This window comes from Dama dama, chromosome 21 (assembly GCF_033118175.1).
Source record: "Dama dama isolate Ldn47 chromosome 21, ASM3311817v1, whole genome shotgun sequence".
Classification (NCBI taxonomy): domain Eukaryota; kingdom Metazoa; phylum Chordata; class Mammalia; order Artiodactyla; family Cervidae; genus Dama; species Dama dama.
The window spans coordinates 9788381-9813664 of NC_083701.1; the positions used below are offsets into that span (position 1 = coordinate 9788381).

Genomic DNA, 25284 nt, shown 5'->3' on the forward strand with positions numbered 1-25284 from the left:
GAAACAGGGAGACCCACAGTGGCCCAGGGAAGGGGTGGCCGGGACCTCAAGGGGAGGAGGGGGTAGCAGAAGGAGAAGACAGTACTCATGGCAAACCTGAGGCTCCTACAAGACAGCAGTACCAGGCCCAGATCTTAGCAGAGTGAGATGGCGGTGCCAGGGGGCAAAGTTTTAACTGGGCAAGATGGTGGTGCCAGTGCTAGGTGTTTGCAGGACAAGATGGCAGGGGTCCATGGCCAGGGCTTCAGCAGGGTGAGATGGTGATACCTAGGCAGTTTTAGTAGAGTGAGATAGTGATGCCAAAGCCAGGTTCTAGCAGGGCAAAGAGGAGCCCTCTTTCAGATTTTGGTAAGGTAGTAAGAACCTGGAAGGACCTGGGAGGTGTGGGGTCCAGCTGGGGAGATGATGCACTGCATATCAGGTAATATGAGTTTCTATGACTCCTGAGCACGTCTGCACTCTACACAGCAGGACGGCTTTATGTCTCCATCCAACCAGCCATTCAATAACTGCTACCTACCCCAGCGGCTCTCAACTCTGCCTGCACATTTAAGTCACCTAGAGCTTTTGAAAAGCAAAGACTAGGTCCCACCTTAGACCTTTTGAATCTGGCCTCTCTGTGGGCAGCTCTCACATACTTCTGCTCATTTATTTATTTTTCAAATGGTGCCCAGGTAATTCTGACGTGCAGCCTCTGTTGAGAACCACCTATGAAAGGGAATGTGGGTGAAGAGGAAGTTCCTACAGTTGCGAATGGGTGAAGGGTCTTCAGCCAGTGTGGATGGAGGCACCTGGAGCCTGTGAGCATTTTGAAGCTTCTTCAGACACCAGCATCAACTGGTTTTCTCATTTGCTGTAAATAACAGCAGCTCATAGATTCATTAAGATTTCCGTCTTCTGCTTGGTGCTGAATGTAATTTCAGAGGCTCTGGCTCTGAGCAGGCGGGGCTGTCAGGATGTGTTAGCTTTCCTTCTGGAAGATCAAGTCCCAGCTACTCCTTTGAATGTGAGCTGCTTTATCCCCTCAGATTTAGGTGGGGTAAAAGGGCCAGGCAGAACTACCTGGATTGTGAACCATCTGGGTAAATTTCAGACTGGAAAGTGAGTGACTCTGGCTGGTGGGCAGTGGGGAGCTGGATGTCCTGGGTTTTGATGACACTGGGACCTTGGGCAAATCAGGTCATCTTCCTGAGCCTCAGTTGCTTTATCTGTAAACAGGCAGGTAATGCCATTCTCATAAGACAAGGCTGGTGTTCACATGAGGCAGTGATGCTTTTGGCCTGTGTTTAACTCAGTTGCTTCTTGCATCAGGCCGGTGCCGGTAAGCATCATCATCTCCATTTAAGCAAATGAACAAACGGAGTTCTGAGAGTTCGGGAACTTGTCTGAGGTCACAGCTGGTAAGTGATAGAACCAGGAATATAACCTTGGTATTCGGATTCCAGAGCCCACTATCTTGATCACCAGATAAAGTGATGTGTGAGTGTGCTGGAAATCTGGAAACTGTACAAATCCAACTATATGTTAAAAATTCTAAGGAGAGTGTACTTTCAAAACTGACAACTTTATTATTTGTTGGAAAGAAGATCTTGTGTGTTCACTGGGAATCTTAGCAGGCATCTATTCATTTTATTCTGTTTATTCATTCACCTTGTAGTTCAAGAAGGGAGCTAAATTTGTCCAAGTCTGGCCACCATCAGGGCTGTGGGTGGATTTCCCTAGCAGTCCAGTGGTTGAGAATCTGCACTTCCATTGCAGGGGGCTCAGGTTTGATCTCTGGTCAGGGAATTAAGATCCCGTATTGCCATGCAGCCAAAAAAAGGGAGGGGCTGAGGGGATGGCAAGGAGGTGGGAGGGATCGTTTCTGATGAATTGAGAGGGTAAGACTGAGGTTGGCCTAAGTAAACTCTTCGTTTTGCTTCAAGTCTTCCATCACAGAGTCCTAGGCAGCCTTCACACCCCTGTGTCCCTGTGTATGTTGCGATAAATCCACCCTGACGGGCCAGACCGTTAGAGCAATGGAAAATCCATTACATCATGCTGCGTCAGTGATCCAAGGATTATACATGGGCATGAGAGGAGGACGCGGGGTCCAGAGGGACTGTAGCCGTCATCTGTCACCCCCAGACAGTACAGCTGCTTCACGGTCAGGCGCTCAGCAGCTCCTGAATTCACGGACCATCAGACCCGGGTCAGGCCAACCTCGGAGACCTGCGGAGTCCTGGGCAGCCTGTCTCAGATCAGCACGGAGCCCGCCTCTGTTCTCTCTTCTCATCTCAGGCATGTTTTTCCAGGCGCCTGTGTGTTGATTTATTCTTTCAGCTCACTCAACAAATAAGTCCTGAGCCTGCTGGGCGCTAGGAGACGAGATGAGTGAGACCCTGCTCTCAGGGCAGAGTGCGGGATGCGGGATGAAAAACGAGCCCATAGATAGATGGTCGTCACTGTGCCCACTGTGGCTTTGCAGTTAGGGCAATGGGGAGAGGGAGGCTCCTCACTCAGCTCAAGTTCTGGGATGTCGGAGAGCCACCCCAGTGAGGGGACCCAAACTGTGGTTTCATATTTTTAGTTGCCCGGGACTGAGAAGAAGGTTTCTAATAGAAAGTGATGGCAGACTTTTGCATCAGCTGTGCCATCTCAGGCTTGAATGCGGTACCCCAACTCTAGGAGCCTGAGTTTCCCCAGCAATCTGTAATCTCTCCATCCTGTGAGCAGAAGCGACTCTGGCTTCTGTGGCATCTCCTGTCACTGGGTTACATGGCGAAATGTTGTTGTTCAGTCACTAAATGGTGGGCTTCCTTGGTGGCTCAGTTGGTAAAGAATCTGCCTGCAATGTATGAGACTCAGGTTCAATCCCTGAGTTGGGAAGATCCCCTGGAGGAGGGCATGGCAACCCACTCCAGTATTCTTGCCTGCAGAATCCCCACAGACAGAGGAACCTGGTGGGCTACAGTCCGTGGGGTCGCAAAGAGTCTGACATGACTGAGTAATGCACTAAATGATGTCCGACTCTTTGCGACCCCATGGACTACAACATGCTGGGCTTCGCTATCCTTCACCATCTCCTGGAGTTTGCTCAAACTCATATTGAAATATTATCATCTCCTTAACGTGTCTTCGCCTCCCAATCTGCCTGTTCACTTAGTTTCCCTGGTACTGATTGTCTTGGTTCACCCCATCCTTTGACTTCTCAGGGGCATTTGGGGAACATAGTTCTATCTTGTTATAATTCAGTCTCCCTGAAACCTTCCTCTCTGGTCTTTAGCATTCATCTCTTATTGCATATCCAACCCTTAGCTGATTCTCGCACTCATGGCCTAATGTTTCTCCTGCCAATCCGAGGCACTTCCCCAGGGACATGGGATCCTTAAAGAGCAGGATCCAGGGTTTCTGAGGGCTGTGGCTTCAGGGTCAAATGATGCTTCTGCGTCTCACATAGATTAGGCACTCAGCAGAATGGTTCCATGACTGTGTGAGTCACATCTCTTTCCCTCATTTTGTTGTGGTGGCATTGTGTTGTTGTGAGATTCATAGAGGGTGGGTGACTTAGCCACGGTCACACAGCTAGATGGCAGTGGTACTTGGTCCCAGGCTGCGTGATATGATATGTGGTGCGTATGTGTGTGGGATTGAATACTTCCTCTGGGCTGGATGCTGTACCAGTGCTCCCCTGGGGTCACATACTGAACCTCCCAATGGCCTGAATGACCTGTCTAGAGGGAACCTCTCTTTCCGCCCTTTGCAAATGAGGAATCAGAGTTTTGGGACATCAGGAGCTTGCCCCCAAGTCACAGAGCTGAGGAACTGGCAGAAGCAAGATTCTAACCAAGTCTATCTGACCTTAGAGACTTTTTTCTTAACCATTGCTTCTCATCTCCTTGCTAACACCTGACTCTGTGAGGTGGTGAGTAATCTGTGCCAGTCAGAGTGATTGCAAAGAAGATTCATGGCAGACAGGGTGAACTGACTAAGTACAGACTTTCAGGACAGGATGGGGCCAGAATGAGCTGCCGAAATTGGAAAGTTTGGATAAAACGGGCCTATTTCATCACTGCACCTCATCTGAGGATCAGTGTGGTCTTCTAAAATACCACTGCATTCAGGAAAAGAAAATAAAGAAAGAAACAAACACTAACTCACATGTGTAAAGCCTGAAGCAGGTTCCCTGTTCCAAGGTCATTGTTAGTAAGAATATTTCAATAACAATTTCCAAAATTACAGACTTCTTAAAGTATTCATTGAGCTACAACGCAGGCTCCTTTAAGACAGTTCCTCCGCTGCCTCCCAAAGATGGGAAACCATTCAGAAGCATGAATCACAGGCCAATAACGTGGGATACATGAGAGGAACTATTGCTAGTTTATAATTCAATTTCAGCCTGAGATGAAGTTTAATAATACATAGAGTGGCCTCATTTTCCTCTTATTAAAGTGAAGGATATGACTTCAGGGAGAAATTAGCTAATCGAATAGAAATATTTCAGATATAAGAAAAATAAAGGGCATGGCTTGCCCTTGTAAAAGGAAAAACAAACAGGAGCTGAGCTGTTAAGGAGAAATGTCATCTTCCAACTTGAAGAAAGTACTTTCAGAAGAGAGAGGAAGCTGTATCACAACCCTAAAGACCCCAAAGAAGGAGGAGCCAGGAAGAAGCAACTTTTATTTTAAGGTGAATACTGGACAAGTCAAACCCTCGGAGTATGAACTTTTACCTTTCTATCCCCCTGGAGTCACAGCCCAAGTCCTTTTAGCCACGTGTCACATAAATGTTCTCTAACCTTTATCCCTTCTGCCTCCTGAATTCCTTACCTCCATCAGTGTTCCTGGAGTCACCAACCAGAAACCACAACCTCACCTTCCTCTCCCAGGTAACCGTTTGTCTAGTTGATTCTACTATCTAAGCATCTCTCGATTCTGTACCAAACCACTGTTCTCTCTGCATCCTCCCTGCCCTATTCCATACCTTCATTGTATTTCACCTGGGCTCTTGTGACAGCCTCCTAATTATACTCAGTTTCCTAGGTCTCTGGTTTCGCCTTCATATAGCCAACTAAGCGAATTTCTTAAAATCCTAACCTGACTCTGTCTTTTATCTTCTTAAAACTAGATTCTGTAGTGGGTTCTTCATCACTTTTAGGATAGCCTAAACTCCCTAAGTGGAGAAGGAAATGGCAACCCACTCCAGTGTTCTTGCCTGGAGAATCCCAGGGACGGCAGAACCTGGTGGGCTGCCATCTTATGGGGTTGCCCAGAGTCGGACACGACTGAAGCGACTTAGCAGCAGCAGCAAACTCCCGAAGAAATCCAATTTACCTTCATGGTCTTCTTCCCTATTCTGGAACTCTGTCTCCAACCTAAACAATATCCTGCAAATGTCTGGACACATTTTGCTCTGCCACACCTGCATTGAACATTAATCTTCTTGTCTGCTATGATGGTCATTACCTTACTTGTTCATCTGACTGCTCTTGTTTAAAGACTTTTTCTCATATCACACCCGCTTAGGACTCCCAGCATTATTTTGGTGTTTGAATTAGAGTAGAGGAAATATTTCATTTTGCTAATTGTTTTGAAAAAAATTTACTGAGTTATTCTTTCTCTCACTTGTTCCTGATGCTACCTTCCCATAAATGAAGTGCCACGTTACTGGGGCCTCTTTTCATTTCTTTTGCTGTTATCTTTACCCGATGACCCTTGTAATGCAAGCCATAATTCTTATACCTTATTTTTATTATTAAAGATACTTAACTATTTTTCCAGTTTTATTGAAATGTAATTGACATTTATCACTGTGTAAGCTTTATGTGTACAGAATAATGGGTTGGCTTACATATATTATAAAATGATGACCATCATAAGTTTGATGACCATCCGTCATCTTATTTAGATACCAACAAAAGAGAGGACAAAAAAAGAAAAAAAATGTTTTTCTTATCATGAGAACTCATAGTTTTTCTCTCTTAACAATTTTCACTATCATTCTCTTTTAGGGACAGTCCTGTCTCATTACTCTATTTTTCCAAACATTCTGGGATATTCTCCCAGGTTTACTTTAGAATCCATCAGTTTAATTAGGCCTCTCCACCACAATCTTTGGGTTTTCATAAGAACTATAATGCACTTAAAATTAATCAGGAGATGACCAAGATCTTCATAGTTAGTCTTTTCTTCCAGAAACATGTTTTTCCTTTGCTTGCCTTCCTACAGGTCTGAATAATTCATGTAAGAATTTTCTGTCCCTCGTTGTTTGGTTGCCAGAGTTATTATTGGTTTTGCTAATTTCCCAGAAATTATTTTTTCCATTTTTATCTTTCCTGTATATGTACTGTTTGGGGCACATGTATTTATTTTTATATTCAGCCATTTTACAGCCTGGCCTCTTATTCATGTATTCGTTGTAATGCTTGGTTTGATTGGTCTGGTTGCTGTTTGTTTTTAGCTGATTTGCTTGGGAGTTCTCATCCGGACGTGGGTTTCAGAGCCAGTGTGTCTGGCTCCCAACTTACCGTTAGGTGATCTGGAGCAAACCAACCTCGTCATTTTTCATTTTCCTTATTTGTTTATTGAGTATAATGATTGCACCTGCCTCATTAAGGTTATTGTGAAGATTCAACTAGCAACTTTATGTAAAGTGTTCACCAACGTTTAGTCCTTTTGAGGCTTCATTGGATATTCTTCTTGCTATTACTGGAGGTAGATGGTTGTGTTAGTAAAAAAAAAAAAAAAAAAAAATGGGACATGCAAAAGCACAAACTACTTCTGGTTTCAAATTCCCCTGACTACTCCTTTTAAAGGGAGACTATTAAATTCCTTTGATGATGCTCTGGGTCCTTGTCCATGCCATTAGTTGAATCCCCATGTCATAGCTCACCATTCAGACAGTTTCTCAGGTCAACAAAATCCTCTTCCATTTTTGGTTTACTAGATTTTTTTTTTCTTCAAGAATGGACAGTAAATTTGATCAAATAATTTACTGATTCAAATAATGAAATGATTTGCTGATTTTGAATCCTGTTATAAACCCAATTTAGTCCTTGTAGGTTATCCCTTTGACATCTTCTTCTGCAATCCACGTGCTACCATTTTTATGAAGGATTTTTTCAGCCCTTTTCTTCATGGAGATATTTACTTTTGGACATTCTCAGTTCTCCTTTCATTGCAAATGACCTTGTAATTCCCTGTTCCTGTTTTCATAGAAGCTGGGTTCTCTGACATCCTATTGCAAAAGCCCTTTCTACTTTTCTAAAATACCACTTAGTCGCCCTTTTGCCAGAGGCACCCTCTTCTTGGAGATTCCGGATGACATTCTCTTCCGCTCTGGGCATGCTGCTCTTTCCGTGGGCTTTGCTTCTGCTATTTCCTCCTCTTTATTCCTGTCCAGACAAGGGGTGTCTCTCCAGGCTGGGGTTTGGCAACAGGCAGACTTCCGCGGACTGCCTTTGGCCTTGCCCATGTGAGTGATGGTCACAGCCTTCCCCAGGGGTGCACCCGGGAGTCTGGCGTGCACAGCCCTCTCTGGCCCCTGTGCTGGTCTTACAGGCATCCGCTGTGTGCAGTGTTGATGAACTGGGAGCTTCCATTCCCAGACAGTCTAAGCTTTCTGTCCATCTGCCGTGGTGCAGCCCATGAAGAGTCCCAAGACCAGGAACGAAGCCCCCAAACCCTTCCTGTCTCCATCCCCAGTGGAGTGTTTCTCCTGCGGTAACTGCGTCCCCCAGGATGCTCTCTGCTTTGTCTTTTCCCTGGAGATGAAAAGACCAGGTGAAGACAGTGATAACGCAGCGTCGGCCGAGTCATAAAGCAGAGCATCCAGGAGCACAGGTGACTGCCCACTCACCTGGGAGATGCAGAGCCTGCTTCTCTGCCAGCAGAGAGGGGGGTTCAGTGTCTCCTCTAGTTGCCTGGGGTGCAGTAGGAAAGTGCCGCAAACCGGGTGGCTAAAAACAACAGACATTTGTTATCTCACGGTTTTGGAGGCTGGAAGTCTGAAATCAAGCTGTGGGCAGGGCCATGCTCCTTCTGAAGGCTCCAGGGACGAATCCTGCCTTGCCTCTTGCTGCTTCCAGTAGCTGCCAGCATTTCTCGGGTTCCCTGGCTGGTAGATACATCACCCCCAGTCTCTGCCTCGATCTTCACATGGCCTCTTGCCATCTGTGTTTGTTGTTTCTCTCCTCACTCTAGAAGGACACCAGTCATTGAATTTTTTGCCTATGGGCTCAGTCGTTTCCAACTGTTTGCAACTCCATGGACTGTAGCCCTCCAGGCTTCTCTGTCCATGGAATTTTCCAGGCAAGAATACTGGAGTAGGGTGCCATTTCCTACTCCAGGGCATCTCCCCGACCCAGAGATCAAACCTGCATCTCCTGCATCTCCTACATTGGCAGGCAGATTACCACTAGCGCCACCTGGGAAGCCAGTCACTGAATTTAGGGCCCAGCCTAATCCAGTGTGAACTCATCTTTTTTTTAAATCCATCCTGTGTTTTGTAGTTTAGACAGCTCTTCTTTGTATAGATTTTTATTTATTTATTTCACTGTCGGGTCTCAGTTGTGGCATGCGGGATCTTCCTTGTAGTGCGTGGATGCTCTAGTTGTGGTGTGTGGGCTCTGGAGAGCATGGCTCAGTAGTTGTGACTCTTGGGTTTAGTTGCTCTAGGACACATGGGTTCTAAGTTCCTTGACCATGGATCAAACCCACATCCCCTGCATGGCAAGGCAGATTCTTAACCTCTGGACCACCAGGGGAGTGCCAAGCTCATCTTAACCGGCCACATCTTCAGATTCTGAAGTCCTGGGTGGACATGAATTGTGAAGGACACTGTTCAACCCACTGCTCCTCCCTTGCACCTTTCAGCCTGGCCGGGCCTCTCTCTTTGCTAAGACAGTGTCTGCCAAGGTCACCGGTATGGTTTCTCAGTCCAGCGCCTTCAACTTTCACTGAATAACAGTGAACGATTAGTGTTTCTATGTGTCAGGCACTTTACACGTTTGAATTCACTAAACATTGTTAATGAAGAGTCTCTACTAATTCTAGCAAAGTCAACTTACCCTTTTTGGTTTTTAGTGTGGTTATGAGGTAGAAAATTTTGCCCGTTTTCTGGGTCCTTATTTGTATTTTAATGAGGAGTGAAGTGAAGTGAAAGTCATTCAGTCATAGAAGAAGACTAAAGGTGTTCCATAAAGGTTTGTTGACTAAATAGATAAGTTTAATCTACTAGGTTAGATGTCTTATTAAATATAGATGTAAGTGACTCTGATGCAGTTTGTTCATAGTGAATCTTTGCTACTTCCCATGATCAGAAGTGATCACCATTTGTCCTCCCTTAAAAATCCATTACTTTAATAAACCCTGAAGAATTTTTCAAAAAATCAGTTCCAAGATTTACTCACATGAAGGTTTCCAAATTCACTTTTAACCCTTTATAAAAAAAATAGAGACTATTCAGCTCATATTCTGCTTTTGTGATGCCAACTCATCCAGTGGTTGGAGCAATGAGTCACACACGTTTAGATGAGTTTCAGGCATCCAGGAGTCCTGCTAATCTCAGCCTTTGTTTTCCGTCATCAGGCTCTCAGTAGGACGTGGGATCAGAAACCTCATCCCTGGATCTTACCTTTGGATGGGCTTTTGGAACTCACCTTCCGTAGCCCTACCCCCAAGCCCATAATACAAAACTGGGGAAACGGCCCCCGCCTAATCAGCACGCGAAGCTGTGTGTCTGTGACGCAGTCCTGCCTCGACAGGCGCCTGTGAAGTCTGACCCCTCACTTAATGGGGATGGGAGCTGAGGGACATGCCCAGCTTCATGTCTGTTAGTTATGTGAGCAGACAGCCAACGCAGGCAGTGGGGTTCACCTCCTGGCACCCCATCATGCCTGCTCCTCCTATAGATAGATAACCTTGCCTGGACCCTCACCATGGTGACCCCAGTAGAGTATGATGTCCCTCACCTTCATGGAGAATGGAGTGAAAAAGACATGGACCAAAGATCCATGCTGAGACACAAGGAAGCCTGCAGTGGAAATGGCTGCTGGGGGATTTTAGGGTGGAGGAGACGAGCCCGGAGTGTCCAGCTCTTCAGACAGGCTTGCAGCTAGTAAATGAGAAAAGGCGGTCATCAAACAGCGGGGTGGCCGTGGAAGAATTCCCGGGTGAGGACGTGGAAGCTGCATGGCCAGTCCCAGCTGGGCAGCGGCCACTCGGGGGGACCGGGCTGGGGGGGCCTCCCCACCCTGCTGCTCATTGCCCTCCCCATGGAACGTGGGTGACACATAGACTTATTACCTTTGTTTTCTGATTGCTTTGAACTTAATGACATCCTGGGGCCAGCACATTTATTCTAATAGTAACTCATTTACGTGAGGGAATCTGACTTCCCTATTAGAGGTTATGATATAAAGTTTCCCTTTCTAATGTTGTAATTGGATTTAAGTGGAAAGGAAAGCTGATTCTAAAAGTATAAAGAAATTATGGTGTGAGTAGTACCTGCTGGATGAGGCAGAGATGGTGATCAGTTGTCTGACCCACCAGCATTTGGGAAGGCCTAGAAGGTTCTGAGGTCCTTCCGAGTTTACAGTTTCACAGCCCCGAGTTCTCTATGAGACAGCTGGGATTCAGATGCCAGGGAGGGACCTATTTTCCAGGACTTGGTGATCAAAAGGATGTGAAATTTTCCTGCCTACTTGTACCCCTTCAGTTCATTTTTTTGTTTGCAAAATTCTCATCATTCGACTACCAGTTCATTCCTTTAACTGGAAGCCAGTGAGGTCACCAGGTCTCTGACTTGTGATCCTTGCTGTTGGGGGTTGCAGTTTGCTTGGCAATGATGCTGGAAGCTGGCTTCATCCTCTGAGGCACACCTGTCAATGCAGGCCAGTCATTTTGGGGCGCCAGAGGGGAGACGAATTGTTCCTTAGCTCACAGACCTCTTCCGATGTGCACATGGCTCCACAAGGTCACTGTGCCCCTGGAAATGTGCCTCTAAATCAGATACCAGGAATCAACATAAGAAAATATAAAATAGTGCCTGGAATACAGCAGGGCTTAATAAATACTTGTGGAATGAATGAATGAACAGTGGGAGATGATAATAGTTAACAGTTCAGAATCTGGATTCGGACAGATCTGGTCTAGAATCCTGTTTCTGCCATTTAACTAGCTGTGGAATCTTGAGCAATTCACTTAACCTCCCTGAGACTCAGTTCCTCTGTCTGCAAAATGGGAGTGATACCATTGTTATGTCACAGGGTTATTGTGAGACATACAACTTATATGAGCAAGCAAACTATATTGATCACTGTACCTGGCCCTTTGCAAGCCTTCAGTAAATGTTACCTGTTGCAGTTATTATTGCTTTCATTGTGATAATAATGACTATAAAAATAAATACAGGCAGTTCTTGAATTACATGAATTACATTTTGCACACCTGCCCCCCATATGAATCCTTAATAGTAGATTTCCCATTTATCCTTGTTAATTATCAATATATTCTTCCTGGAAATGCCTCCGCAGCTTGTCCATGTCTATTTTCCCTCCATAGCCAGGCCCCTCATCCCTGCCCTCTTCCAGCAGGCTGAGTCCATCTTCCCATCTCTGTGCTCTGGCAGTCTCTCTCCAGTCACAGTATCATCACAGATACTGAGACATCTTTTCATCTGCTCTCCTCCTCACTGGACCACTTCTTTTTTAAAGAAGAAAGCCCAGGGACCCTGGAGACCATGGAGAAAGAAAGGGACCCAGACTCAAAACCAAGTGGAGCCACAGAGTCCAGCTTGCTGTTTTTTTCAACCAAAATCCTAGGACTGCTCTGAGTTCCCTGGAAATGTCCTGCCTTTCTTTATTCACTTGCCTTCCTGCCTGTGGCTCCTTGCAGGCCTGACACTGAAAGATCTCAGGAAGCCCCGGGAAGCCTTAGAGTTTGTTTCTGGGACAGGAGGCAAGTGTTGATATCCTCAGGGGGCCAAAGGAGGAGACAGGCACTCATGGGAGGAACCAGCTGGCCTGGGAAGAAAAGAAGCTGGCGGAGACATTTTTGTCACCAGGAAGTATAAAGACAACCCTACAGGAAGCTTGGAGACATGTGTGATTCTGCAAGAGTCACGTAACTTCTCTGATCTTCTATTTCCTCAGCTGTGAAACTTAAGGCTTGAATTAGAAGAGCTGTTTTCCAGCTGTGTTCTGCAGACTTCAAAGCATTCTCCAAGCAGGTTCGGCCCCTGGGATGGAGAGAAGGGAGCAGACCCATGGTCAAAGCGCTTGCCCTTCTTACCCTGCCAGTCCTGGATGTCCCACCCCTTCTGACCCTGTCAGTGATGGAAGGCCCACCCCTTCTGACCCTGTCAATCACAGAGGCTTCTGCTTTCTTACACAGCCAGTTAGATTAGCTCTGACTAAAAGTGTTTTACATATTGTACTTTCCTCTAGGCTTTTCCTTTTTACAAAATAGGACTTTTTGGCTTGCATTCCTATATGCTAACAATGAAAAAACAGAAAGAGAAATTAAGGAAACAATACCATTCACCATTGCAACAAAAAAAATAAAATACTTAGGAGTATATCTACCTAAAGAAACAAAAGACCCATACATAGAAAACTATAAAACACTGATGAAAAAATCGAAGAGGACACAAACAGATGGAGAAACATACCGCGTTCATGGATTGGAAGAATCAATATTGTCAAAATGGCTATTCTACCCAAAGCAATCTATAGATTCAATGCAATCCCTATCAAGCTACCAACGGTATTTTTCACAGAACTAGAACAAATAATTTCACAATTTGTATGGAAATACAAAAAACCTCGAATAGCCAAAGTAATCTTGAGAAAGAAGAATGGAACTGGAGGAATCAACCTGCCTGACTTCAGACTCTACTACAAAGCCACAGTCATCAAGACAGTATGGTACTGGCACAAAGACAGAAATATAGATCAATGGAACAGAATAGAAAGCCCAGAGATAAATCCACGAATCTATGGACACCTTATCTTTGACAAAGGAGGCAAGGATATACAATGGAAAAAAGACAACCTCTTTAACAAGCGGTGCTGGGAAAACTGGTCAACCACCTGTAAAAGAATGAAACTAGAACACTTTCTAACACCATACACAAAAATAAACTCAAAATGGATTAAAGATCTAAATTTAAGACCAGAAACTATAAAACTCCTAGAGGAGAACATAGGCAAAACAGTCTCCGACATAAATCACAGCAAGATCCTCTATGACCCACCTCCCAGAATATTGGAAATAAAAGCAAAACTAAACAAATGGGACCTAATGAAACTTAAAAGCTTTTGCACTACAAAGGAAACTATAAGTAAGGTGAAAAGACAGCCCTCAGATTGGGAGAAAATAATAGCAAATGAAGAAACAGACAAAGGATTAATCTCAAAAATATACAAGCAACTCCTGAAGCTCAATCCCAGAAAAATAAATGACCCAATCAAAAAATGGGCCAAAGAACTAAACAGACATTTCTCCAAAGAGGACATACAGATGGCTAACAAACACATGAAAAGATGCTCAACATCACTCATTATTAGAGAAATGCAAATCAAAACCACAATGAGGTACCATTACACGCCAGTCAGGATGGCTGCTATCCAAAAGTCTACAAGCAATAAATGCTGGAGAGGGTGTGGAGAAAAGGGAACCCTCTTACACTGTTGGTGGGAATGCAAACTAGTACAGCCACTATGGAGAACAGTGTGGAGATTTCTTAAAAAGCTGGAAATAGAACTGCCATATGACCCAGCAATCCCACTTCTGGGCATACACACTGAAGAAACCAGATCTGAAAGAGACACGTGCACCCCAATGTTCATCACAGCACTGTTTATAATAGCCAGGACATGGAAGCAACCTAGATGCCCATCAGCAGATGAATGGATAAGGAAGCTGTGGTACATATACACCATGGAATATTACTCAGCCATTAAAAAGAATTCATTTGAATCAGTTCTAATGAGATGGATGAAACTGGAGCCCATTATACAGAGTGAAGTAAGCCAGAAAGATAAAGAACATTACAGCATACTAACACATATATATGGAATTGAGAAAGAAGGTAACGATAACCCTATATGCAAAACAGAAAAAGAGACACAGAAGTACAGAACAGACTTTTGAACTCTGTGGGAGAAGGTGAGGGTGGGATGTTTCGAAAGAACAGCATGTATATTATCTATGGTGAAACAGATCACCAGCCCGGGTGGGATGCATGAGACAAGTGCTTGGGCCTGGTGCACTGGGAAGACCCAGAGGAATCGGGTGGAGAGGGAGGTGGGAGGGGGGATCGGGATGGGGAATACGTGTAACTCTATGGCTGATTCATATCAATGTATGACAAAACCCACTGAAATGTTGTGAAGTAATTAGCCTCCAACTAATAAAAAAAAAGAAAAAAAATTAAATGCCTCTGAACAAGATCATTTATATCTCTCTCTTCATGCTCAGTAATGTATGACACTAAAAATTGCATTAACAGTTGCGAAGACACGAAGCAGAAGGGACAGATAAAGAGGTGGGCATTTATCAGCATCTTCCATGTATTCAGCACCACTATAAAACTGCAAGTGACCGATATCTTGGTCCAAAGCTGATTTTTCTTTTACATTTGCCTCAAGGCTAACCTCACTGAGGGACAGATCATACTGCAGTCTCAAGGCTAACCACACTGAGGGACAGATCCTACTGAGATCATTAACCTTGTTGTTAAATGAGCACTTAATGAGTGAGTGCACTGTGTCATCCACTGGGCTCTGGGAACTCTGCGATGAGGAAAACATTGGCCCTGTTGTTACGGAGCTTGCAGTCTTCTGATGAGTCTTGGATCTGGAAAAGATGTTTAAAACATGAGATGACTAAGCCCAGAAAAGCGAGGTGATTTGGTCCAAGTTACAGGCAGCAGGTAACACCCCTAGAATTAAACTCTGAGTTTCCCAAAGTGATTGTTACAACCTACTTCACTTATACCTTCCCAATTTATTATTTATTACCAAGAAGACCAGTAAGTCTATCTTGAGTTAGTCATAATCTCAAAGGGTTTATATAGCTCAAAAAGGAGCCAGTGGAACACTTAATATTGCCTTTGGGGGAAGAAATTGAAACGGCTTCTGGGTCCATACTTGCTGTAACTCCTCGCTGCCACATGGTGTCGCTGTTAAACACAAGTCCTGTACTGTCCAGTGGCTACTTGTTTACACTGCGTAGGTGCTATTGCTGGCCCAAATCCTAGGCTCACTTTCAAGATGTTGTAAACTTGGCTTCCAAGATTGCGCCTCTTTAATTACATGCCTGTGTTCTCACTCGTTGGTTGGTGAAGAATAAATCTATGACTGGATTAGGTTTCTCCTATTTTGTTGTTGTTTAATCACTGTCATGTCTGACTCTGCAACTCCATGCGCTGTAACCCACAAAGCTCCTCTCTCCATGGGATTTCCCAGCCAAGGAAACTGGAATGAGTTGCCGTTTCCTTCTCCAGAGGCTCTTCCTGAGCCAGGGACCAAACCTGTGTCTCCTGCATTGATGGGCGGATTCTTTACCACTGAGCTACCAACGAGCTGCAAGTAATACTGGTACCAACCTTCCCCCACAAATCCTGTGGTTCATATATTAAATGAGTGTCACTGACCAAGACTCCCCCCAACCTCTGAGCCACTTTGTGCCTTGTCTTGGATTATTCCCGTCTAGAATCCCAGAGACTCTTCATGCAGATTATGTCATCACTTCTCAGCTCAAGATACAAAGGGTTGTTGTCAAGGGCCTACCTTTGCTAAGTCAGGTAATATTCCATTGTCTTCTTCCCCGAGAGCAATGTGTGTGTCTGCAAGACCTAGGGATATCATTCACGAGACTCTCCCCCTAAATATTAGTCTTTCTGAGATTACCAGTTCCATCTCTCCAGAAAGATTTTGTTACCCTTTACATTCATCTGTGCCTGTGGTTGTTCACTTCAGTCGTGTCTGACTCTTTGCGACCCAATGGACAGTAGCCTCCCAGGCTCCTTTGTCCATGGGATTCTCCAGGCAAGAATACTGGAGTGGGTTGCCATGCCCTCCTCCAGGGGATCTTCCTGACCCAGGGACTGAACCTCTGTCTCTTATGTCTCTTGCATTGGCAAGCAGGTCTTCACCACTAGTGCCACCTGGGAAGCCCAACACTGACTTCTGCTTCACACTAACTCTTCCGAGTTTGTCTGATGCCTATAGTAATTCCTCCCTGGTTTGAATTCAGAATGTGCATACATTGGTATTATTTGCCTTTGTCACACCTCTGCATATGCAATTGGAAACAGATTTGTGTGTTGGATAGAAAGGCCTCTCTGAGGCTCTGGGGTGGCACCCCACCCCCCTTGAAAGTCATCAGATGGCCTCTGTGTCTCTGGGCTCCTGGCCTCTGCCAGTGCTGAAGCCAATCTGAGATGGACAGTCAGAGAGCTGCCAGGAGAGTGAATGATTTCTTTGGCCAGCTGCTTCTTAGAGGAAGTAAAAGAAATGTGTCAGTTTCTGAAGAGAAGCTGTGAAAGCTTAATGGAAAGTATTACCAGGACTGGGAGAAAGCACAAAAAAACAAAAACACAGACAGGCTGGGAACAACTTCCAGAAGCCAACAGAACATTCGTTTGAGGGGAAGAAAGAACCATTTCTTCCAAATACCCACACTTGGGTTCCATGCAGAATGTCAGAAAGAACACAGACGTCAGAATTGGAATGGTGTGTGTTCCCACGCTGCACTCTGATTGACGTGGCCTTGAGTGAGTCACTCAACCTCTTGACTCAATTTTCTCATCTGTAAAATGAGGTTGATAGCCTATTGTGCAGATGTAAAGAGACAACCCAGGGAGGTCAGCTTAGCACATTGCTTGGCAGTAAATAGAGATTTGGGTTTCCCTGGTGGCTCAGTGGTAAAGAATCTGCCTGCAAATGCAGGAGACAGGGGTTCAATCCATGGGAGGGGAGGATCCCTTGAAGAAGGAAATGGCAACCCACTTCTGTATTCTTGCCTGGAAAATCCCGTGGATGGAGGAGACTGGTGGGCTACAGTCCAGGGGGTCACAAAAGAGTTGGAGTTGGACATAACTCAATGACTAAACAACAACAGCAAATAGTATTTTGCACTGTCCAATGTCAAGAAACTCCATTAGCCCACAAATAAAGACCACTGAATGAAGGGTTATTATGTTGACCACGGGCAGAGTGAAAGGAACAAAGGAGGAATAGTGAGGCACCTAGAGGTTGGCAACTGCAGAAACTACCAACCACCCCCAGGATGAGGGGACACAAGGAGGAAAGCGTGTTGCTGGACTTGATTAAGAATAGCCCTGAAATAGAATGTCGAGACCATCAGAGGAGAGGCATTAGGGAAGGTCCTTGTCTGGTTGTAGGGCTGGAGTGAGCCATAGGAGAGTTTCAGGGCAGATGGCAGTCAGCATGCTCTGGAAAGAGACTGACCAGAATTTAGGAACTTGGTAGGTTCCTGGGATAGTCAGTGGTCTTATCTCTAGAACTGAGTTTAGTGTTGTATCAGTTTGTGGTCATATCTTAGAATGTATGGGACTGAATGACTTGATTTTAAAATGCATTGAGGTTAATTTGTGTTGCATGTCAGGTCTGGTTCAGTTTATCCTTTCTTCGGGTCATCGTTCATTTTGCTAATTGGTTTCTGTTTTATTTCTCACTCCCATTAGCCAAACAGTACCAGAAGGCAGCAGCAAGGGAGCCCTGATGTGGTGGTCTGCAGAGATCAGCCTCCCAGGCACTGGGGAGGACGGGGAAGAGAGGAGCCATTCTGGGGGCAAATGTAGGGAAACCAGCATCCTTACCTGCATGCCTGCCCCCTTCCTTTCTTTGTCCCCTCCCTCGTTTCTCCATCTCCCAACTGACGTTAATTCCTCTCCATCTGTGTCCCCAGAATCTACCACTCTTTCCTCAGATCATTTCACACTTTGGGATTAACTGCCCTGGGCCTTTGCAAATTATAATTGTATAAAGTGTGAAAGTGTTAGTCTCTAAGTCGTGTCCGACTCTTTGTGACCCGTGGTCTGTAACCCACCAGGTTCCTCTGTCCATGGAATTCTCAGGCAAGAATACTGGAGTGGGTTGCCATTCCCTTCTCCAGGGGACCTTCCCGACCCAGGGATTGAACCTGGGTCTCCTTCTCTTCAGGCAGACCCTTTACAGCTGAGCCACCAGAGAAGCCCGTAATTGTATATGTATTGTATAATTACAACATATATTATATAAATAAAAAGTTTATAATGTAATACATTATTATGTATTATGTAATTCAACATTTGTATATCTTAAAAAACTTTTTTAAATTGAAGTACAGTTGATTTACAGTGTTGAGTTAGTTTCAAGTTATAACCGAGTCAAACACACACGCATATGTGTATCTTTTCAGATTCTTTTCCACTATAGATTATTACAAGATATGGAATATAGTTCCCTGTGCTATACAGTCAGTCTTTGTTGTTGCACACCCCTGTTTTGTTTTTTGGTTTGTTTGGTTTAAAGCTTTTTATTTTGTAGTGGAGTATAACTGATTAACAACGTTGTCATGGTTTCAGGTGGACCGCAAAGGGACTCGGCCGTACACATGCATGTATCCATTCTCCTCCAAATTCCCCTCCCATCCAGGCATGATACTGAACAGAGTTCCCTGTAGTATACAGTAGGAACTTATGTCTTTTATACCCAGAAGTTTCAGCCTCTAAATCACCACCATCCCACAGAACTTTATTCTGCATGGTCCAGGATGGTAGCCGTTACCACATCAAGCTTGGCTATCAAGCTGTGAGTATTCTGAATAATGGGTTGGATTTTTAATCTTTGTTAATTTTATTTAATTTGCACTTGAATTAGAGGCTAAGATTAGTCTATTAGGTAAATAGCCCTAAAAGAAGTTCTCTCTATTATCTGCATTTTAGAAATGAGAAAACTAAGCCCTTTGATTTGGCTGGTAAATGATGGAGTCAGGACAGGAACCCTGTTCTCACTGGCCCCAGAGACACTCAGCTTTATACCACAACTGCTCCATCTGCCCGAATACCCTTCTTCTCAGCCTCTCAGCCAGCTCCTAGTCATCCTTCAAAATCCAGTTCAACTAGTCTCCTCCACGAAGTCTGAAGAATCCCCAAGCAAAGTTTTAAAGGCATGTCACAATTATATTTAGTCAATATCTTAGCCAGTGTACCTTTCACGTCATGTAGCAGTTATCTGTTTAGTTGCTTACATTTCTTATATATATAGAGAGAGTTATTTATTTATTTGGCTGCATTGGGTGTTAGTCGTGTGTGGCATAGGAGATCTTCACTGTGGTGCACGGACTCGCTAGTTCTATGGCACATGGGAGGCATGTGGGATCTTAGTTCCCTGACTAAGGCATTGAACCCTCATCTACCGCATTGCAAGGCAGATTCTTAACCACTGGACCTCCAGGGAAGTCACTCCATTTCTTAGTAGAGTGTGAGGTCTTTGAGGCTGAGCTCATAGTAGGTGTGATGCATAGTAGGCATAAAGAATAAATTTAGCCCATGAGTGCTTGGTCGTCAGTGGTGCCTCCGTGAGTTTCATAAGCACTGAAATGGTAAGCCTGTAGCCTGGGCTTATTGATGCTCCTCTCACCAGTTTCCTTCATAGCTTTAAATGCTATGGATCAACAGGATCTCTGCTGAGAGAAAATTCAGGCCTGCCCACCTCCCTTGGGGGCGATTGATAGCTCTGGCTGGGAGTATTTTAAGCCTGCTGCTCTCTTGACTTGAGTCTTTCTTTCCCGAGCCATCACACGCTGCCCTGCATGCCTGCCCAGCAGGGTGGTGGGTCCGCGGTGCCTGAAGACGTGATATGATTCAGTAGGTTCTCCCGAGCAGCATGTGGAAATGGCCAGCTGCCTTCAGGACAGACACAGACATCTCTGGGTGGCCAGGGAAACCGAGAGCCAAAGGACCGCCAAGCTGAGGGGCTCTGGGGTGGAAGAATCCCCTGGTAAAACTGGATAGAGGCATTTCGACTCACTTCCCAAGACAGCATTGTTACAGATGGGTTTAAGAACTGGGAGGGCAGGAGGGGAGGGAAAGCTGAGTTCTAGGAAACTGACTCCAAAGACCAGAGAACATTTTGACGGTGTCTGTTCATAACTAGTTTCTGAATTCCCCTCTCCAGGGAGGAGACTCAAAGGAAATGACCTGGGTCTTCATGACTTTGCCCCCTGTGACCAGGTCTGCCTTGCCCCCAGAAGTAGGGCAAACTCCTTAGCACTGTTTTCCAGGGGCAGCAGTGGGTCAAGCATCCAATGCCGGTAAGGGCCAGGTGGATGATACCAAGCGTAAAGTAGCAGTTTAGAGAATCTGGCCAACTGGAAAGTCCATGTCTGTTCAAAGGGAACAGCCACTGCTCCACCTGACTGTTGTCATATGAGAGGATGAGAGTCCTGGCTTTCCCTTTTCTGTTAATAGCAAAGGGTAATCATGGATTTTGGTGTAAAATCTAGTTTCTCAGTTTGTGGACCAAGGAAAGCTTACCTCTGGGTCAGCGTTGGTTCAAGGGCTGTAATTTCGTGACCCCGTCTCCTGCTCCACGGCCCTGGATTCCTTCACATGCTCAGCTCTTTCGCCGTCTTGACTGGCGTGTGACTTCTGGAACATTCCATCCTCATTCCGCCTCGGTGCCCCTGCATATGCTGTTCTTCTGTCCCCGGATTCCTTTCCCTCCATTCAGACATTAAGCCTGAACTGGTCCTTGAAGGACCAGCTCAAGAGTCACCTTGTCCAGAAGTCTCCCAACACCCCAGGCATCGGTTGCTTTCTCTGGCTCTCTGAGCTCCGGTTCCACCTTATCTATGTTTTTTCTAATTATACTCATTTATTTTTGGCCGTGCTGGGTCTTCGTCACTACACAGACTTTTCTCTAGCTGCAGCGAGGAGAGGCTAATCTCTAGCTGGGGCACGTGGGGTTCTTATTGCCGTGGTTTCTCTTGATGCTGAGCATGGCGTTAGAGCATGCGTGCTGTAGTAATTGGTGTTCCTGGGCTCTAGGGCTTAGCTGCTCTGCAGCATGTGGGATCTTCCAAGACCAGGGATTGAACCAATGTCTCCTACACTGGCAGGCGATTTCTTTACCACTGAGCCACCAGGGAAGATCCCCACTTTATCGATTACATTTGCTTCTCTATATTCTAATTTGTGGGTTGCCTCTTGAGTTCTGGGGCTAGACATTCCACATAGCCTGCTATCTGCTGGACCCCATTCCTCAAGTGCTTCACAGCAGGCAAGACACCAGGTGTCCTGATTGGGACTGATTTATAGCCTCCCTTGAGCTTCGTCCCATTGATATGTCTCCATCTCGGTGAAGGGCAGCACCCTGATTCAATTATCAGGCTAGAAACTAGAGGGTCATCTTAGATTCCTAATAGATTCATTTCCCTCACTTTCCTAGTCCTGTCAGTCACCAACAAAGACCTCCTTTCAATATTTCCATTTATTCACCATCCCTGTGACTTTCCTGGTGGTTCGGTGGCTAAGATTCTGTATTCCCAATGCAGAGGGTCTGGGTTCAATCCCTGGTCAAGCAACTAAGATCCCACATGCCACAGGGCTACTAAGCCCTTGTGACACAATGAAGACCCAGCAAAGCCAAAGAAAAAAGAAAAAAATGAGAGACAAGCAAGGGATGATGATGGTAAAGGCTCAAAGCATGAGCTGTGGGCTTGGAATCCATTGGAAGCTGGGGCAGCCACAAGGCATGTGAATTCCAGGCTATATCTGTGCAGAGACAGTGTTTAGAGGGAGAGTTTGTGTATCAGAAGGGCATGCCATGCATAGAAGAAGGAAAGAGACCAAGGGAGCCCATCACCTTTTAGTCTGACTTGCTCAGCATGAGCTGACAACAAGCCTACTCATGAGCAAAGTGGAAAGGAAAAAAAAAATGGCTCAGCTAGCAACATTCTCATTCTTCTTTGTCTGGCTTAATCCTTTGTTACAACAGCAAATGGGTAAAAATAATTAGCAGCATCCTGAGGCTGGCGTGTCCTTGCTCATGCTTCCAGATGATAAAGTGCTTGTTCACCGTCTTCTCTGATCTCCAGAGATCAGATGCCTGCCAAGGCATCAGCGGCACCATTCCTGATCCCCTACAGATGAGGCCACTAGGGTCCTGGAGGGGAATTAATATACCCGAGGCTAGGCAGGGGGAACCATTACCTGAGATTCCGTTTAAAACCTAGTTTCTCGGGTGGAGTTCCCGCGAGCTACTGTTTCTGTGTGTGATGGGTAGGGCCGTCATCCCCAGGTAGTCTTGGAAACCGACGCTTCACCGCCCTGCCTGGGCCTGAGACCCGGCCTGGCTCAGAGGTCACAATCATGGGGTCCCAGGGTCACGGTACCAGGTGTGGATGGGTCCAGATCTGGACTTTGCTCTGCCATCTCACGTGCCTGAAAGGTCTCCGGGGCACCTCTCAGCAAGTATTCTGCTTTCAAACCTGCCACTTACTCACAGCCTGTGAGCGCAGCAGTGTGCCTTTCTTCCACAGCCCTGCAAAGACGAGACAGAAATAGCCCTTCCTACTGGGAACGAAAACAGAAATGGTGAAGCAAATCCATGTATTCTTATCTCTGTGCGGGCCACTCCTGTCATATGGACAGAAGTTGCTTCCAACATTCTGCCACGTGAAATGGCAACAAAGGACTTTCCCAGTCCGGAAGAAAAAATGCAAAACAAAAAGCTCACTTCCCATGATGGATGATCTGTGGTCTATTCTTGTCTTTTGTTTTCTCTCCCTTTTGTTTTCTTTCTGTCCATTAGTAGATGCATTTTTCAATTCATCTCCATGACGATAGGACCCAGGTTATTGTGTGTGTTAGTATGTCACTGGCATGTTGGAGGAGACAGGCTTTCCTGCCCGCAGATGGCTTCCTGTTAATTGGAGAGACAGACGTATAAACAGTTATTGACAAGCAGGGCTGACAGGTGCTGGGACAGAAGGATGCCAGAGAGTCCTGAGAGAGCAAAGAGAAAGGGTCCATGGTATCTTTATAAGCCGGTATCCCCTCTGCCAACAGGCAAAGTGATTCTATCATTGCCTGGCTTTGGGCTCAATTCTTTGACCTTATAAACAGAATTTAAATTGCTTCATTTTTCAGGGTGGCAGGAAAGGACTGCTTGATTGACACTTTTTAAAAAGTTGTGCACCCAATTCTGGAAGAGGCAGTGGGACCTATGGGCCAAAAGCCAGGGGCACCTCCCTAATTATATTCCATTTTCCAAAACGAGGACATGCCGTTTCTCAGATCTCAGAGCAAGATGCCTCCAAGGGATTAAATATTAATAGGAGCCTTCCTTCCTTTTTTCCCATCCTTATCTCATTTAAAAATGCATTTTCCCTTCTCCCACTTCATTTATTTATTCATTTGTTCTCTTGATCCATCCAATCAGAATTTGCCTTGAACACTGCTGGAAGAGGGGGCTCACAGATAAAATAGCAAATTTCCCCAAGGGTCTTAGCCCTGGATATCCATGAGAATCTCTCAATGATCTAGCTTCCCGACAAATACAAATACTCTGGAACCACCTCCAGGTTAGATTTTTAAGTGATGCAAGCAACATGCAGAGAAGTGTGTCGTCTGGTAACGTTTGTGTGGGAAACAATTTGGGGAGGAAAACAATATGCATATATTTTTTGTGTCTGCACAGAATGTGTCTGGAAGAATATATAAGAAGCTAGAAGCCTTGGTTGCTTGTGGAAATGGAAACGGTTGTCTAAATAGCAGGGTAGGAGGCAGACTTTCTTCTATATACTGTTCAATTCTGTGCCATATGAACGTATTTCCATTTCAAAATAATTTTAATTAAAGATTAAAAATAAACAAGTGAATGAAATAATCGGCAGACCTTTCTCCCAGTATATAAAGGTACCCCGTGACCTCAAATTCTGTGCACTAGCCATCCTCGACTATTTGCAATTCTCTATAAATGAGATGTGTTCTCTGTGGTCTCTGTGCATTTTCTGGAGCAGATTCCATTGCCTGGTACAGAAACCTTCCATGCCCACATCCGGATTTCGGTACCCACCATCACCACCTTTTTCAGTTAGGTCCAGCCCCACCTCTTTGTTTCCCAAACCTCCCATGCTCTCCCCATCATAATCCTCTCATCAGGACTACAGTGTCTGTTCACTTGTAGAGGGCGCCCATCAAACCTCATACTCCAGTGAAAAGAGATCACTCCTGAAGTGTTACCTGTTCAGTTCAGTTCAGACACTCAATAGTGTTCGACTCTTTGCGACCCCATGGACTGCAGCAAGCCAGGCTTCCCTGTCCATCACCAACTCCCAGAGCTTACTCAAACTCATGTCCACCAAGTCGGTGATGCCATCCAACCATCTCATCCTCTGTCGTCCCCTTCTCCTCCTGCCTTCAATCTTTCCCAACTTCAAGGTCTTTTCCAATGAGTCAGTTCTTCCCAGCAGGTAGCCAAAGTATTGGAGCTTCAGCTTCAGCATCAGTCCTTCCAATGAATATTCAGGACTGATTTCCTTTAGGATGGACTTGTTGGATCTCCTTGCAGTCCAAGGGAGATCTCTTGCAGTCCAAGAGTCTTCTCCAACACTACAGTTTAAAAGCATCAATTCTTCAGCACTCAGCCTTCTTTATAGTCCAGCTCTCACATTCATAGGTGACTCCTGAAAAAACCATAGCTTTGACTAGACAGACCTTTGTTGGCAAAGCAATGTCTCTGGTTTTTGATATGCTCTCTAGGTTGGTCATAGCTTTTCTTCCAAGGAGTAAGTGTCTTTTCATTTCATGGCTGCAGTCACCATCTGCAGTGATTTTTGGAGACCCTCAAAATAAAAGTCTCTCACTGTTTCCATTGTTTCCCCATCTATTTGCCATGAAGTGATGGGACTGGATGCCATGATATTTGTTTTCTGAATGTTGAGTTTTAAGCCAACTTCTTTACTCTCCTCTTTCACTTTCATCAATAGGTTCTTTAGCTCTTCTTCACTTTCCGCCATAAGGGTGGAGTCATCTGCATATCTGAGGTTTTTGGTATTTCTCCTGGCAATCTTGATTCCAGCTTGTGCTTCATCCGGCCTGGCATTTCTCATGATGTACTCTGCACATAAGTTAAATAAGCAGGGTGACCATATACAGCCTTGACGTACTCCTTTCCCTATTTGGTACCAGTTACTTATAGTGTCCCAAAGACCTGGCCCCTTCAGTGATATCAGTTCTTAGTAGATGAAGATTGGATAGTGACAGACTGCTGAGCACTAGAAAGTACCT

At 45.2% G+C, this 25284-nt stretch overlaps 1 protein-coding gene across 1 annotated transcript in view; it reads left to right on the forward strand.

Annotated features, from left to right (window-relative positions):
• KCNQ3 (potassium voltage-gated channel subfamily Q member 3) overlaps window positions 1-25284 on the forward strand; it is a 295288-nt gene that overhangs the window by 134464 nt on the left and 135540 nt on the right.